The following is a 19,302-nucleotide window of genomic DNA, read 5'->3' as shown; positions in this document are numbered from 1 at the left end:
GCTAAAGAGGGAATAACAACAGCAGAAGGGGTCTCTGTCTCTCTCTGTGTCTCTGTCTCTCTGTGTGTATATGTATGTGTGTGTGTGTGTGTTTTTTCAAATATATTTTTGGTTCCAGGGGGAGTCAGCTTCTATTTGCTGAAGAGGAAATAACAACAGCAGAAGGGGTCTCTATCTCTCTGTCTCTCTGTATGTCTCTCTCTCTCTCTCTCTCTCTCTCTCTCTCTCTCTCTCTCTCTCTCTCTCTCTCTCTCTCTCTCTCTCTCTGTGTGTGTGTGTTATTAAGCAAATTGTAAATCATGGTCATGTTTCACAATCGATCAAATCCAACTGCTGCTCTCATGTCTGAGCAAAATGTCTGAGAATTGCTTGGGAGAAGGAAAAAAAAACCATGACATTTGAATCTCATTTGAGGGCTAGCATCTGGAGAAATGTTTAACCATACAACTAACCAGAGCTAAATGTGGCCCTTTGAGGAAAAGCTCCAGCAAGGCAAAGAAGAACAGGTGTTTCTGCTGTTTCAGTCCTACATATGCCTATTGAGCTACGAGAGGAAACATAGACAGCTCATTCTTCTACAAAGGAGAAAGCAGAAATGACAAAATGTACCTCCTTCCTTTTCTGGGTGAGGTAGGGGACTAAGGATGTAGAATCGCATATACATTGTTAATTTATGTGTTGGGAGCATTTGTTCATTTTTCTTTGTTACCAAAGGAGATTTATTTAGTGTATTATGCGGGGGGGATATCCCAAATCACTGTGAATTTTGTCTATTGGCTAGTGAAAGGGGCTCTGCTTAAGCTGGTAAGACCATGAGAGAGTGGGACTACACAAAGGGAGGATTTCCCTCTGTCTCCCATACTCATAAATACAGACATGCTCCAGTCAGTCAAAGACCAAGGTGGACAAATATTTCAATGGACCCTAAAATGTCACTTTCCATGTTTCTAAGAGGAGAATTCTTCAGGGAAAATTTTAAAAAATAATCTAAAGATCAAGATTTTTTTAGAAATTTTCATTAATTTTTTAAAAATTCTGACTCACTTGAGAGCAGACTAATAAGAAAGACATACAAAATGGGGTAATAATTAGGGTAACTTCATAGAATCATCATTAGAATCAAACAAGATATTTCATACAAGATGGCTCCCTAAACAAGAGGTACACTGACAGACTTCCAGATCCCTATTCTAGCCAAACCATCAAGGTCACACTATACCAAATGATACTCAATAAATCCAATTAAAACCTACAACAAATGATTTATTCTAACCCAGAAATGCAAAGGAATTCACTATCAACAAAACCCATGCCAATGCAGGTTAGCATCCCAAAATGACCAGAGACAGGCCAGTGAAAATGGGTAATAAGAGAAATAATAGTGAATGGCTACCTCAAGAAATCCTCATGGTAGGAACCTTTGAAGTTCCAAGTATGGCAATGGACAGCACCCACAACGGTACTATCCGGCTAAGATATACACTCCAGGCCCAAAGGTCGCTAGGACCCTAACGGTCTGTCCTGAGACACCTGAAAGGGATTTGACTATCTGCACCTCAAAGATCCAGGAGGTCCTAACCATTAGAGGTTGAGATTAGTGCAAGAATCCAGATAACTGAGAAGAACAGATAGGCTGGCCAACCCACTCAAAAATAAGGCAGCTTGTGGAACCTGGCCAGGGAACAGAGCCATTTTTGGAACTGCCTAGTGAATCAAAGAAAATATCAACCAGTATAGATCAAGAGATCCCCAACAATGAGGAAGTAAAATCCTACAGAAGAGAAAATGGACCTTTAATGACAGAGGACTGAAGGTGTTTTTGATGAAAAGCCCAAAGGTGAGCAGGAGAAATACAAACATGAGAATCCAAAAAAAGCTAAAAAGGTAAATGTATTTAAGCAATTGGAAGGAGCTGTGTGATGATCTAGTGCTAGCATTTCACAGGAGAGAGAACCCCAGTCTCCAGAATTTTAACATCTTCAAAGGTCAGTGAATGAGTTAAACAAGAAAAGCATAGGTGTTTGGAGGAATATTGGTTCTGTCCTGATTGTTTCAAGGACATAATGAGTAGGAAGGCCAAAAGGAATACGCTAATGTAGAAAGGAGGAAGGAAAGGGTAAAATTTTGTATTTCTCATAAATGGGATACATGCGAAGAATATAAAATATGGAGGAAAAGACAGGGGGAATGGGCTTAGTATAAATCTTATTCTTCTCTGAAACAAAGGAGAGTTAACCACACACAAGCAGCTTGGTTAAAACATACAGACATGCACACACACATCAACAGGGAAACAATGGGCTGGGAGAAGCGAGAGAATAATACTGGGAGGAAGAAAGAATTAGTCACAAGCAAAACCAATTTCCTGATCCCAAAGTAAGGATCAAAAAGGAAGGGAAAAAAAGAAAAGAACTAGAATCTAAAGGGGCTTTCCTAAACGGTCTTGGACAACTGGGGAATGACTGAACAAATTATGATGGGAATATCATTGTTCCATAAGTAATTAGTAAAGACAATATCAGAGGATTCTGGATAGTACGAACTGAGGCAGAATGATGGAAACAGAACCATGTGAACGATTCCTACTATAACAAAACAACTTTGGAAAACTTCAGAATTCTTATCAATGCAATGGCCAACTGTGATTCCTTCCTTTCCTTCCTCCCTCCTTCCCTTCCTTTCTTTTGTTCTTTCTTTCTTTCTTCCTTCTATTCTTGGGAATATATTTGGGGGAATGTTAGCAATAGTGATGCCAAAAAAGGTTAATGTAACATTTTGAAAATGCATAGAACAGAAAGAAGTTTACAGAGAAATAGAAAAGTCTGATCATTTTGAAAGTCATATGTAGAATTTATTATATAAATTGATCTAGATCAATATTGAAAGCAGCATTAAATACAGATTTACTGGTTCATGTGGAATCTTCTTGCACTCGGTAGTGCCTATGAAAATGCTCATTTTGGTGTTTCAGTTCAGAATACAATAAAAGAAAAAATTCAAAGAAGAAGAAAGGCGTTATAAACCTGGAAGTTTTATGAAAATTTTTATGAAAAACAAAAAAGAAGAGTTTTTATGAAAATATGAGGTAGTATTACATTTTATTTTCATCCTTCCACTCAGTCTCTCCTTTAATTCCTCATTGTGGCCCAGAAGCGACACTCAAGTTTTGAAGACTATAGCACAGAAGCAAGACCTCTGACAAATCCTGCCAGGTTAAACAGGCTTTGAGTACTGGCCATGACCATCTGGCCATGACTCAGCCCAGGTGCCTATTTTCTGAAGACCAGTTTCATTTAGTATGGAAAGGGAAGGAGATTGATTTGGGAAGCCACCACAACTCATGAAAACCTTCTACTAGGATATGGATGGGGTTCTTCTTAAGAGATTGAAAATAGCACAACAAAACTTTCTAATCCTTACCACCTTGCTCCCTGCCACTTAGACCTGAAGGCTTACCTTATAGGGTTTAATTCCTTCACCTCCAAAACTCCATGGAGCCATGATGGATGAGTGCCTCCAATGGCCCTACACCTAAGCCATATCCAATCATGTTTCAATACTGGAGTATTCTCTCCAGTCATTTACCCTATTTCATATTCCCTTCATCTCCTTCCATCCCTAGACATTTTCCAGTTCTAGATTCATTATCAATGCAATACTGCCATTGCTATTTAAAATTTTTTTTATTATAGCTTTTTATTTACAAAACATATGCATGGGTAATTTTTCAACATTGATCCTTGCAAAAACTTCTGTTCCAACTTTTTCCCTCCTTCCCCCCATCCCCTCCCCTAAATGGCAGGCAGTCTCATCATGTTAAATATGTTAAAGTATATGTTAAATACAATATATGTATACATATTTATACAGTTATCCTGTTGCACAAGAAATATCAGATTTAGAAAGAAGGTAAAAATGATCTGAGGAAAAAAAAAACAAAAAAGGCAAGCAGAGAATAAGCCAAAGAGTGGAAATGCTATGTCGTGATCTATACTCATTTCCCAGTGTTCTTTCTCTGGGTGTAGCTGGTTTTGTTCATTACAAATCAATTGGAACTGATTTGCATCCTCTCGTTGTTGAAGAGAGCCACTTCCATCAGAATTGATCCTCATATATTATTGTTATTGAAGTGTATAGTGATCTCCTGATCCTCCTCACTTCACTCAGCATCAGTTCATGTAAGTCTTTCCAGGCCTCTCTGTCTTCATCCTGCTGGTCATTTCTTACAGAACAATAATATTCCTTAGCATTCATATACCATAATTTATTCAGCCATTCTCCAGCTGATGGGCATCCACCCAGTTTCCAGTTTCTGGCCACTACGAAAAAGGCTACCACAAACATTCTTTGCACATGTGTGTCCCTTTCCCTTCTTTAAGATCTCTTTGGGATATAAGCCCAGTAGTAACATTGTTGGGTCAAAGGGTATGCACAGTTTGATAACTTTTTTGAGCATAGTTCCAAATTGCTCTCCAGAATGGCTGGATGTATTCACAATAACACCAACAATGTATCAGTGTCTCAGTTTTCCCACATCCCCTCCATCATTCATCACCATCCTTTCCTGTCATCTTAGCCAATCTGACAGGTGTGTAGTGATATCTCAGAGTTGTCTTAATTTGCATTTCTCTGATCAGTAGTGATTTGGAGCATCTTTTCATATGGCTAGAAATAGTTTCCATTTCTTCATTCAAAAATTGTCTGTTCATATCCTTTGACCATTTATCAATTGGAGAATGGCTTGATTTCTTATAAATTAGATCTAGATATTTTAGAAATGAGGCCTTTATCAGAACCTTTGACTGTAAAAATGTTTTCCCACTTTATTGTTTCCCTTCTAATCTTATCCACATTAGTTTTATTTGTACAAAAACTTTTTAGTTTAATATAATCAAAATTTTCTATTTTGTGATTAATAATTATCTCTATTTCCTTGGTCACAGATTCCTTCCTCCTCCACAGGTCTGAGAGGTAAATGATCCTATGTTGTTCTAAATTATTTATAATCTCATTCTTTATGCCTAGATCATGAACCCATTTTGATCTTATCTTGGTGTATGGTGTGAAGTGTGGGTCAGTGCCTTGTTTCTGCCATATTAGTTTCCAATTTTCCCAGCAATTTTTGTTAAATAACGAATTCTTATCCCAAAAGCTGGGGTCTTCGGATTTGTCAAACACTAGATTGCTATAGTTATTGACTATTTTGTCATGCCAACCTAACCTATTCCACTGATCAATTAGTTTATTTCTTAGCTAATACCCAATGGTTTTGGTGACTGCTGCTTGATAATATAGTTTTAGATCAGGTATAGCAAGGCTACCTTCATTTGCTTTTCTTTTTTTTTTTTTTCATTAATTCCCTTGAAAGGCTTGACCTTTTGTTCTTCCATATTAATTTTGTTGTTATTTCTTCCAGGTCAGCAAAATAGTTTGTTGGGAGTCTGATTGGTATAGCACTAAACAAATAGATTAGTTTAGGGAGTATTGTTACCTTTATTATATACACTCGACTTATCACTTAATATTTTTCCAATTGTTTAGATCTGACTTTATTTGTGTGGAAAATGTGTTGTAGTTTTGCTCATATAGTTCCCGACTTTCCCTTACTGCCATTGCTATTTGATAAGGTATGTAAATTTCCTACGATTCCACTCGCCATTCCTGAAACTTTCCAAACCAAAATACTGGTAACTAAATTATAGAGTCATAGATTCAGAGGTGGAAGAGAAGGAAAGGACTGTTCTTTGCTTTGGTATCTCTAACCCTTAGACACAATACCTGGCACATAATAAGTACTTACAAATGCTTTTTCATTCATTCACTCACTCATTCCTTCAAATCATTCTCTCTCCTCAGCAAAGAAGACCCAGAAAAATGCTTCCTGTTACTGTGGCTGGATAGGGTATATCTTAGCTTTTCTCTCCTTGGGCTTTAGAGAAATGTGCAGGAAGGAAAGTGGGTGTCATTGATTGGTAAATGGCTGGACAAATTATGCTGTATGGCTGTCATGGAATATTATTGTACTGTAAGAAAGAGCAAATATCAGGAATTCACACTGAGAAGACTTGTATGAATTGATCCAAAGCAAAGTAAACAGGACCAGAGAATATTTTATTCAACAGGATTATGGGAACCTAAATCTAGGGCTGAACAAGACTTCTGAGGCCATCTAATCCAACCCCTCATTTTCCAGAGGAGGAAACTGAGGTCTATGAAAGGGAAGAGAAAAGACGACTCCAGTCACACATAGAACCACAGATCTGGAGATCAGATGGAAGGGAGCTCAGAAACTAGCTAGTGTAGGCCCCTCATTTACCAGAGGTGAAAAGGGAGCTTCAATAAAAGAACTGCCTGAGGTCTCACAGGGAGTAATATTACAGGCAGGATTTAAATTTCCATGAGCCAGTGCTCAATAATATCCTAAAGTAACACTGAAGGACTTCAGAATTCTGATCAATGCAGCGAGCAGACAATACTTCAGAGGCCTCCAGGGTCTCCACAGAGAGGTGAACTGCAGGTACAGAAGGAATCATACATTAGCACAGGGGGCCGATGCGTTCGCATGTCTTGCTTAACCATATTTTTTTTTATTTGTTACAAAAGACACTTATTGGTAAGGAGTCACTGAGGATTGATGATAATATAGAAAATGACATTAATGCAATAATAACAATTAAAAATAAGAAATCTCTAGATGGAAGAGGAAGGAAGGGAATTTTCTTGGGTCACCAGCTAATAAAAAAAATAGATTGTCATCTCTGGGACAGTGAGATGGATTTCTTAGTGAAACCAATTCTTTTTAATTCCAAACCATTCAAGAGACTTTGGGCCTCTGCAAGGCACCATAATAATCATCCCCGTAATCGTGTTTTCCTTTCATACCCTATTAGCACCATCTAAGGAAAGGAAATAAGACTCATCGAAAGGTGTTACACAATCTGTACACAATTGTGAGTTGCTTTCAATATGTTGTGACAGATGAGGCCCAACACGTCTCAGCTCTACCCAACCTCATTCTCGGGAAAATGGCTGTGAAATGAAACATGACAAGGGGAAAGGAGCAAAGCAAAAAAAGATGCAGATAATTACTAGGCAGCTCCTCTCAGCTTTCTGTGTTTACAGACAATCCCAGAGCCCAAGAGCTGGAGTGAGAGGAAGGGCAGCTCACCTGCAACCAGGGGGACCCAAGGGGAGCTGCTGAGCCCTGGTACAGTCTGCTTGGTTTGCTGATAACTATAGGGACCACGACCTTCAGGAAATTCTCTTTCTTTTTCCCTCCCCTGCCCCACAACTTAGGGATCAAGCCCATTCCTAGGCCATTGGTTGTTTCCTGAGACTTGACACTATACCACTGCACAGGCTATTCCCTTTGCCTAGGATGCTCTCCCTTCTCAATTCTACCCCTAGAATCCTTCATTCCTTTCAAAGCTCTCAGTTCATGTACTGTTTCCTACAAAAAGGCTTTCTTCATTTCTCCCAATGCAACTCACTGGTTTTTTTGTTTTTGTTTTGTTTTGTTTTGTTTTTTTGTTTTTTTAAATTATTTACAATGTCATGTACCCAGCTGAATGAATATCAGGGAGGATTCAATATATATATATTCAACAAATGACCAGTTCAAGTGGCATGTATATGTTATATATATATATATATACATATATATATATATGAAGAAATTATATTCATCTTTTCTTTATTCCTTGTCAATTGTTCTTTTGTTCTATGCTATGTATCTTTTTACCATTTTTTTAACTTTTTCCCCTTTTTATCCCTCCTACCATTTTCAAGCATGCTATGGTTAAGAAAAGATACATTTATCTATATACACGTAGAAATATACATATATAAATACCCCACCCCCATATACAAACACATATCTTTCCTATGCCTTCAGACTCTTTGCTTTAATTCTGCTCCTTAACTTGCCTTGCTATTATTTAACCTCCTCCCACCCATGGATCCCTCCCCTTGTCTTCTTCCCACACTCTTTGCTTCACCCTCCACCCATCCCTCTACCCTTATTTCTTTATAGATTTTGGAGAGTGATATACCCTTCATGGTATATTTATACTGTTGCCTATTTAACCCTATTGACGTCAATCTTAAATATGTGGCATATATTTCCCATGTTTAAAAAAAAAAAAAACAACATTTGTCTATGTTGAGTTCCTTGAAACTGATCTTTGATAACTGGCTTTTATATGTTAAATTTTCTATTAAATTCAAGTTTGGTTAATAGAAAGTTTAGAAAATCTGTAAGTTCGTTGAATGTCTTTTTTTTCTCATTCAATATTACAGATAATTTTGCTGGAAATGATATTGCTGGCTTCAGGCCTAGTTCTTTTTTAATTGACAGTAGATATGATTCCAAGACCTGAAGTCTTTTATTGTGGCTACTGCAATTCTAATTGTAATTCCAGTGCATGAGAATTATTTTTTTTCTTGTTTCTTGCAAAATTTTCTTTTTGATCTGGAGGTTTCAAAATTTGGCAATAACATTACTATGTGTTTTCTTTAAAGGATCTCATTGAGGTAGTGATTGGTAGATTTTTTCTGTTTCTACTTTCCCCTCATGTTCTATCATTCCAGCACAATTTTCTTAGATTATTTCTTGCATTATTTTGTCAGGGTTCTATTTTTGTTCACGACTTTCAGGCAGTCAAATTATTCTTATATTTTCTTTTCTTGGTCTGTTGTTCAGATCTGTTGTTTCTTTTATAAGATGCTTAACATTCTGTTCTATTTTCTCTTTCTTTATAATTTATTTTGTTATTTCTTCATCCCTCATAGCTTCACTGGCTTGCCCTTAACCAATTATACTTTCCAAAGAGTTATTTTTATTTTTGAGACTCTGTATCTCCTTTTCTAGTTGGTTAAGTTTTTTTCATAATCTTCTTATTCTTCATGGATGGTTTTTATTTTTTTAGTTTTTCCTCAATTTCTCTCATTTGATTTTTAAATTATTTTTTAAGTTCTTCTATAAATTCTCTCTGGACCCGCAGCTATTTCATATTACTCTTGGGAGTAGAAAAAATTATTTTACTTCAGTGTCCTTCTCTGAAGATGAACCCTGGTCTTCCCTGTTGCCACAGTAAATTTTTGTGGTAGGGTTCTTTCTTCTTTGCCAGTTCATTTTTTAAAATAAGAGATATTAGTATGAGCACCTCTATTCCTGGGAGGGTAACTCTAACTTCACTTGAACACTCCCCTCTGACCTGGAATTTCAAACCAAGAGTTTCTCCTTCCTGCAAGTGCCCACAGCCAGAAGCTACCCTGTATCCCACTAATTTTTGAAAATATTTTTGCATTACTGGTAAGTATCTATACTTTCCTCTTAGAATTATTAGATATTAGAAATATTAGAATCTAAGCTCCTTGAGAGCAGTGACTATCTAGTTTTGTCTTTGTATTTCCAAAGGAAGGAAGGAAGGGAGGGAAGAAAAGAGTATACATATATTTACACACACCATACAAGATGCTGAAGTTGCAAAGGATTTTAAAACACTCAGAATAGGGAGGGTCCTTAGAAGATGAAATGGCAGGGATGGGCAGGGCCTTATAGACCACACAACCCAAGAGCCTTGAATCCTGAATCAGAGGACCTGGACTTCAATCCTGTTTTTGCCACCTAGGAGATGTCCACTTAATCTCTCTTTACCTCAGTTTCTCCATCTGTTAAGTTAGTCAGACTAGCTGATCTTGAATGTCCCTTTGAGCTCTCAATTCCCAAGATTGTATCATAGCCTCATTTCTTCCTTCAAAGCCGCCAGCAGCTTCTACTCAACAGTCAAGTGCATTTTAATTACTTTAACTAGCCTTCAGAGATTCAAGGGAAGGAGAACTGGGATCTGCACTAGCCCCAGTGAAAAAGCCAATGCCACAGCCTTGCCGAAATGATAATTCATTACAGAGCTGATAGAACAAAGAAGTTGTGAAGATACCTGAGATAGGTGGAGAAAGATATTAAATCATGGAAAGCTCTTGGTGGTAAGGTCAGTTATGCTCAGTCCTTGATAATCTGGTAGACACAATATACATTTAAATCTACCAAGGAATTACTAGACTGAACTTGGCTAGTTTGTCATAGATGTACAGAATGTCAGCCTTCCAAAGGATCTCAGAAAGCTTCTTGTCTGGACCTTGAAATCAGGGAAGTCTACAGTTCAAATTCACACTTAGACATTCTGTGATCACTTAACCTTTGTTTGCTGTAAAATGAAGATAATAATAACACCTGTCTCTCAGGGTGGTTATGAAGATTTTAAAAAATGAGATAATAATTTTAAAGCATTTAGCAGTTCTCATCATTATATAAAATTTTGCTAAAATTATCATCATCATCATCGTCCAATACCCATTTTACAGATTAGGCAACCAAGTTATAAAGAAGGGATGCCATTTATCCCATTTCTAATATATAACATGTAAGACAGAAGCATAGATAAGCTCTGCAGAATTACAGACCTAAAAGTTGGAAGGAACCTTGGAATTAATCTAGTTCAGCTGTCTAATTTTCTAGAAAAAGCAACTTAAGTAATGGAGCTGTCCTAGGTGACACAATAATAATAATTAAAAATGGAGCCATAACTTGATGCCAACTCTGTTGACTCAGAATTGAGTGTTCTTTCCATTATACCTGGTGGTGTGTTGGCAAATGTTTTAACAATGAGCTCTCTGGGGGAAAATTAATGCCTTTCTCTTTCTTTCTTTCTTTCTTTCTTTCTTCCTTTCTTCTTTTCTTCCTTCCTTTCTTCCTTTCTTCCTTCCTTCCTTCCTTCCCTCCCTCCCTCCCTCCCTCCCTCCCTCCCTCCCTCCCTCCCTCCCTCCCTCCCTCCCTCCTCTCTCTCTCTCTCTCTCTCTCTCTCTCTCTCTCTCTCTCTCTCTCTCTCTCTCTCTCCCTCTCTTTCTCTCCCCCCCCTCTCTCTTGTTTAATATGAATCATTAAAGTTGTCTCTATCCCTTTCCTAAGTTTAGCAATCAAAACAACAAATGAAGGCCTGATTTGTAGAGTTTATTGATTTCTGAGGTGTAAATACCGACACTGAACATCCAACAATCAGCTCTATAAAGCCAGTCTGAGCTGAAGAGATGGCAGGAGGAACTTGGACCACAACATATCAGAGCTATAAAGGATCTAAGAACAGAAAATGTCAGAGATGGAGGGACCTTGGAGAATACTGATTCCAAACTCTTTATTTTGCAGATTGGAAAATTGAGATCAAACAAAAGAAATGACTCATCCAAGATCACATAGCAAGTCAATAGCACAGTTGCTAAAACAAAAAAAATTGTCTGACAAGAATTTATTTTAAAATCCCCTATCCTCACCTGAACCAAAATACCCATTTGCTTTGTTAAACAACATTGGGATGCTAGTCCAAATTATTTCTTCTCCTTGAGCTAATTATTATTTCTCCAATAATTAATATTTGCCACGGGCAAATTCTTGGATTATTAAAAAGGTTTTCTTCTCGATTTTCACCCTCTGCTCTGATTGGGAGGCATATTTCCAATATGGACTATGATTTCTTTTTACAATGATCATAAAACTGCAGACTGCCATTAAGAGCTATAGCAGAGAGCGAGTGTGACACTTGATACCTTGCAACAATACTAACACATTCAATCCCCTGGCATTCAGTTTGACATTGGGAGCACCAGCTTGAAATTCACAGACAGAATGTTCTGATCATCACAAAGCCCAGTCTTGACTCCAGAGGACTTGTGATAAAACAGGCCATCCACCTCCCGATAGAGAGACGCAATGGACTCCAAGTCAGACTGAGATATAATGGCTTTGGACATGGCCCCTGCTAGAAATTGTTTTCTTGATTATGCATTTTTACAAGGTTTTTGTTTTGTTGGGGGGGGATTTTCTCAGCTGGAAGAGGGGTTGAAAGGAGAGAAAATAAGTTTTCATTTAAAAAATTAAATTGCAAAAAACTCCAAGAAAGAAAATACTTATAGTAGTTACTCAGGAATCTCTGATCAATGAATGAAGCAAAAGACATTTATTAAGGGAGCTACTCCTTGCCAGGCACCGTAAACACTCTGGTAAGTCCCAAAGGAAGGTTTTCAGACAATATTGTGGGAATCCACATAAATATGAAGAAGGTGGAGAGGGGGAGGGACCAAAATCTTGATATATCAGAACTCAAACCCCAAGTTGCTTGGGGAAAAGTTGAGTATATCGGAAAGAGAATTGCGCTGAGAGTTAGAAAACCTTAGCTTGAATCCCAGCTCTGCTACCTAGGGTCCTCGATGGAAGAGAACCCCGTGACCAGTAGTTGCACTCCTTCATTTAATAACCAAAGAAACTGAGACTTAGAGAAATTCAACAATTTGGCCAAGATCACACAGTAATTAGTGGCAGAATCAGTATTCAATTCCTTTTAACTTGGACAAATCTTTTTCTCTGTAACATGAAGAGGTCAGAATAGATGATCAGGAAGGTCTCTCCCTGCTCTGGCATTCTGTGGTTCAATATGGTTCTCCCAAAGAATGGAGAAGAAAGGAAATAGCAAGGAAGAATTTCAGAAGAGAGGTCTAGAGCATGGGGACGGAAGCCTTCCTCACTCTGTGGCCTTTGTATGTCCTCCTCTAGCCCCCGCAGGGGCTGTTTCATTTTCTACATATATCTCTGCCTCATAATAACATTCATATTGATGATGATCAAGGATTAGGGTCTTATACGACGGAGTGCCCCTCATAAATGATGTCAGTCCAAAGCATAAAGATATACAAGGAGGTTTTAAACCAGTAGTTCTTAGCCTAGGGTTCACAGACTCCCAAGCACAGATTTGGGGTGGAAGGCATCTGGGAACTTGCATGGGATCTTTGAATCCTTTTGGTGCTTCTCCCGGCACATTATCAGGGAGCTAACTGCCTATTCCACCAATGTGTCCAGTCAGCCATTAGTATAGACCTTCCTAGTTCAAAACCAGCAAAACCTCCAGGGATTTCAGTAGACACCTGTTTCAGCTCAGCCAAGGGACCCTCCTTGCCTGCTTCCATGGCAACAGTCCTTTGGCAGGATGTTAGAGGACAGTCTAAAAAGGCTGGAGGTATTTTTTTCACCTGGTTATTTTTTTCTTCCCTTGCCTAAAAGTTCTCCAGTAATAAGAAATTCCCACATTTCTTAGTTTCCTAGTTTGTTTTTTTTTAAGAATCCCAAACTCTCCCAAATTTTGCAGGAAGATACCTGGGTTTGGCTAAATCTGACTGGATTGTTTTTGTGCTGTGACCTCACCTTTTGCAATAGATATGTTCCTAAAGAGTTGCGCCTGTGGAGGATTTGTGTAAATCAAATCATATTGTCAGGGAGCTATTGGAGTCGAATCCTTCAAATCAATTCAACAAACATTTATTAAGCAGTATGATTAAAGGACCCAGAGGAAGGACTCCAGCAGGGCGGATGAATTCTCGCAGAAGATTTATAGAAAGACACAAAGCATAGATCACTTTAGTTGAGAAGGCAGAGATGGATTGCGATCTGACTTGATAGAGAATCCAACCCCAGTGATTTGACTGTGTTAAACTAGTGAAATAGAGTGTGATGGGAAATAAAGTTCCTGCCCTCCAGAAGCTTCCTACCTAAAATGGAGGCTAAGTACCAGATAATTACCTGTACCTAAGTACAGGTAAATTCTGTATTTACCTACAGAAATAAATATAGGTAAAACATCCTAAATACCTGCTCGAAGTCAAACAGAAGGTGATGGAAGATACAAAGAGGTCAGGGACACAGCATAGTTATTCAGGAAATACTTCTTTTTTTCTCAATGGTATTTTATTTTTCCAATTACATATAAAGATAGTTTTCAACATTCATTTTTGTGAGATTTTGAGTTCCAAATTTTCTCTCCCTCTCTCTTTGACCTCTTCTCTCCCCAAAACAGCAAGCAATCTGATAGAGGTTATACTTGTATAATCATTTTAAACATGTTTCCATATTAGTCATGTTGGGAAAGAAAAAAACCATGAGAAAGAAAAAGCAAAAAAAGGTGAAAATAGTGTTCTTTAATCCACATTCATTCTCCATAGTTCTCTCTCTGGATGCATATGGCATAATTCAACATACATCTATTGAAATCTCACCTCACTGCTGAAAAGAGCTAAGTCTGTCATAGCTGAGCATTATATAATCATGCTGTTACTGTGTACAGTGTCCTGCTTCTGCTCACTTCACTCAGCATCAGTTCATGTGAGTCTTTCTAGGTTTTTCTGAAATCCTCCTGCTGGTTGTTTCTTATAGAACAATAATATTCCATAACCTTCATATACCACAATTTACCAACTATTCTCCAATTGATGGGCATCCATTTAATTTCCAATTCCTTGCCACCACAAAAAAAGGGCTGCTACAAACATGTTTGCACATGTGGGTCTTTTTCCTTTTTTTGTGATTTCTTTGGGACATAGGCCCAGTAGTGAGACTGCCAGATCAAAGGGGATGCAGTTTGATAGCCCTTTGGGCAAGCAGGAAAGAATTCTTACAGAAGGTGGCCTTAAAGAAGAAAGCAAAATTCAACACAGAGATATTTGGACAGGAGTCTATGCCGGGCACTGGAGACGACAAGAATAAAGGCAGGAAGGTCGAAGAAGGCACAATGGGAATGGAAGAGGAATTCTAATGAAATGGAAAATACAGTGGCCATGGAGTCCAAATCACAGAATTGAAGAGTCAAAAAGCACTAGGCAGTGGTTTCATTTAACCTATATCTAAAATACAATCGCATCTATCAAGAGACCAGACAAATAATATTGATACAGATATCTTCCAAATATTCCTAAACAATTACAGTGAGGCATATTTGTGTTATATATAGTTCAGAGTAGCCAATTGTTAACTTTTCAATGTGAAAATTTCTCAGAAATCACGAAAGGCAACAAACCAGGACTTGATTTGCTTTTTGTTGTCTAGATTTAAGAATGTGATGGAGGAATTGTTCATTATTCAGATTAAATTTGAAAATTTGTTCTACATACATTTTCCCTAGAAAGCTAGTTTTTAAATATTTGCCAGCAAAACCATGAGGAAGAATTTCCTATCTCCTCAAGCAGCCTCTTCCACTTTAAAATGGCCATCAATTTTAAGTTTTTCCTTACATCAAGCCTAAACCTGTTTTGTTTTTTGTTCCTCCTAGATTTTGTCCTCTGGTGCCAAAGCAGCTTCTACCTGATGGCCCTTAAAATACTTCAAGACAACTATCATCCCATTGTATGAACCTTCTAAAAGTCCTCTCACTTCTCCAAGCTAACCCTCTCCGTTTCCTCTGACCAGTTCTGATATGGCATAAACCCAAGATTCCTTGCCATTCTGGTCATCCTTATTCTAACACTTTAATTTGTCAATAATCATTCTAAAATGGCCACCTGGTACTAAACACCATCCTCAGAGAGAAGACTGATGCTATCACCAGTTTAGTCTTGGATATGACTTAACTCTCTAAAAAATGTACCAAAAGGAAAAAGACCTATATATACAAAATTATTTGCGGCAGTTCTTTTTGTGGTGGCAAAGAATTGGAAATTAACAGAGTGCCCGACAATTGGAGAATGGCTGAACAATAGTATATGTTTATGATGGAATACCATTGTACTATAAGGAATGAGGAAGGGAATAGTTTCAGAATAACCTGGGAAAACATTTATGAACAGATGCAAAGTTAAGTGAGCCAAACCAAAAGAACACTGTATGTATGTATGTAATAAACAGCAATACTCTAAGGATGATCAACTGGGAAAGATTTAGTTCTCTGACAATGATGATACAATGACTCCAGATAATTCTGAAGCACTCATGGTAAAAAATGATATCTGCCTCCAAAGAGAGACTTGATGAACTTAGGATGCAAATTCAAGTACAATTTTTTTCACTTTATTTTTCTTCCTATTTTATTTTGGTAAAATGGCTAATACAGAAATATATTTTGCATGATTTTATATATATATATATATATAATTTATATTATATTGTTTGTTTTCTCAATGAGTAAGAGATGCTGGATGGAGAGAGAAAATTTAGAATTCAATTTTTTAAATAAATGTTATAAATAATACATCGGAAACATACAGATACCCAAGATTATATTAACCTTTTAAAAAAAAAAGTCAGCTGCTATATCATAATGTTCATTTGGATTAAGTTTGCATTCCATTAAGCCCTTCCACATTTAGTTCTGTCTCATCATGAATCTTCCACCTCGTACTCGTGAAGTTAATTTTTTGTTCGTGACTCCGCCATTAAATCAATCAGGCATTTAAGTGCTACTAAGTGTCAGACACAGCTAAAGACTGGGAATACTAATAAAAGCAAAAAACAGTGCCTGTTCTCAAGGGGCTCACAGTCTAATGTGGAAAAAAAAATGCAAGCAGCTAATTGGAGATCACTAATTGGAAGGCACTCATACTTGATATTATTATTGTTATAATTAAATCTTGTCTTTAATGAAAAAAATTGTACATTATACACACACACACACGTGTGTGTGTGTGTGTGTGTGTGTGTGTGTGTATGTACACACAAATTTGGGGAGGAAGGGATCTGGAAAACCCTTTTGTACAAGGTTGGATTTGAGTTGAGTCTCAAAAGAATCCAGGATGTGCAGATGAGGAGAAAGAACACCCCAGGAAGGAGGAGTATGGGAGCAAGGGATAGCAAATGGAAAGGCCCAGAGTCAGAGAGGGAGTATTATGTGCAAAGAACTACAAAGCCAGTGTTAATGGATCATGGGCTATGTGAAAGGTAAAAGAAGACTGAAGATGGAGAAAGGAGGTAGACTGGGATTCCAGAGCATTTCATATTTGATTCTGGAGGTAACAGAGATTCTAAGGGATGATCAACTGGGAAAGATTTAGCTACTCTGACAATGATGATGCAATGACCCCAGATAATTCTGAAGCACTCATGGTAAAAAATGATATCTTCCTCCAAAGAGAGACTTGATGAACTTAGGATGCAAATTCAAGTACAATTTTTACAAAATGTGTGTGTGTGTGTGTGTGTGTGTGTGTGTGTGTGTGTGTGTGTGTGTTTTAAACAGAAAAGTGACACGGTCAAAGGAATATGTTAGGGAAATCACTTTAACAGCCAAATGGAGAATAGATTGAAGCGAGGCAGGGACACCAACCAAGAGGCTATTACAATAGTCCAAGTGTGAGGTAAAGGACTGCACCATGGTAGTTGCCATATAAGTAGAGATACATTATATATATACACACACATATGTATATATATACACATATACATAATGTATGTATGTATATATAATGTATGTATATATGTATATATATAAAATGTGTGTATATATACATTATATATATTGTGTGCATATATATATACTATATATGTATATATAATATGTATATATAATGTATGTACGTATGTATATACACACACATACATACATATATGATTTTGTAAAGGCAGAAAAGCTAAGACCTGGCAACAAGAGAGGAATCATGGATGACACTGAGGTAGCAAGTCTGGCTGACTAGCTAATGCAAATATTATATGCATGCTGTCTATGTCTTCATCCAAATTACTGAGCAAAATGTGGAACAGAAGATGGACAGAAGCCTGGATCTCTAAGTCGCTCCCCTCACGACTCCCTTCCAAATGAACATCAGACTTGTTGGATCTGGCCAACTGATCAGTTCTGAATCTACCGAGTTATACTGTTATCTAGCCTGCAGCTTCCATACAATAGCATGAGCGATTTTATCAGATGCTTTGCTGAAATACAAACTATAATAATCGTATTATCTTGACATACAAGTCTAGTAACTCAACACAAAAAATGGGAGAAAGGAAATTAGAATAATCTAATGTGATGCCAACATGCTGGGGTTTTGTGAACATCGTTTCCTTTCTCAGATGTTCATTTACCTGCCTTTTTCTTTTGCCCATTACAGCTAAAGCAAAGCAAAATGAAACAAATGACCAAGCCAAAAAAAAATCTTTTGTGGTCATCCTTAGCTTTTCTTGCCTCCCTTAGCTTATTCTGAGCTTCAGCACTCTTAATACAATTCTTATAAGACCATGCTGTGGAAGGATCAATATCTGCCATGGAAACTAGACTAGTTTTTCTGTTTCTTCATTTGATTGTTTTCTAGGATTTCTCCACATAAGGTAGGGAAGCTATCCCTGAGATCTGATTGGTCTAAGGGGCTAAGTCCATTGATGTGGCTTCCTAGTCACATGGGCATAGAATGGCCACCCATGGGGAGTTAGTGCCCCTCAGATCTGGCTGATGTTACACTATCATGGAGTTACCACACCTAACAAACTCTGCTAGCTGACTAAACTGCCTTTGGTTAACTGTTCCACAATCCATCAGTTCACGCCTATTCCAAACATGAGGTAACAGACCAGCCTGAAGCAGGACCAGCCTGTAAGATATGACATGCATAATCCTATCTTCATCCTCCATTACCTGCCCTTGCTTCCATTTCCTACACAATTTGTTTCAGGTTGGCTAATGCTATTTTACAAGGTCTGGAAATGTGGGGACTACACATGAGTCAATCCCACTGCTGATTAGCACATTAGGCTTTGACCTTCCCAAGCCTGAACCTGTTTGAATCTCCTTAGAGAATCTATTAGCTCCCCACTCCTGGGAGCTCACTGTATCAGGGCAAAAATGTGGGTAAATATCTGATTTTTCTTAGACAAAATGCAGCTCAGAACTCCCAAGCTCAAGTAACGAGCCAGCCTCATGGATTGCCATACAGAACCGTAAAAGTCTTTATAAAATTGTGAGCTCTCTGTGCATTTATACGATTCTTTAGATACATGCACCCACACACACCCACACACACACACACGCACACTCTTTTTTCTCTCAGAATTGTTCCTCTTTACATTTTCAGAATTTCATTCTTAGAGCTTCTCCCCCTACTTGGTCCAACTTCTCCCTGAGACACTCAAGACTTCATTAGAAGTAGACATCAAACTTCTTGGACCATATCATTCAACCGGTTCTGAACTACTTAGAAATATTGTCATTCATTGACACAAAGGTTAGTGGAATTGTGAATGCATCCAGCCATTCTGGAGAGCAATTTGAAACTATGCTCAAAAAATTATCAAACTGAGCATAACTTTTGACCCAGCAATGTTACTACTGGGCTTATATCCCAAAGAGATCTTAAAGGAGGGAAAGGGACCTTGTTAGGATTACAAGGTGAGAACTCAGGTTGTCTGGACAGTGACAAGGTGAGAACTCACCTTGTAATCCTAACATCTCCCCCTTTCTTTTGATTTTGCTTATCCTGACACAAACTTATTCTGAGCCTTCA

Source organism: Sminthopsis crassicaudata, chromosome X, assembly GCF_048593235.1.
Source record: "Sminthopsis crassicaudata isolate SCR6 chromosome X, ASM4859323v1, whole genome shotgun sequence".
NCBI classification, from domain to species: domain Eukaryota; kingdom Metazoa; phylum Chordata; class Mammalia; order Dasyuromorphia; family Dasyuridae; genus Sminthopsis; species Sminthopsis crassicaudata.
This window is presented reverse-complemented; position numbering follows the sequence as displayed.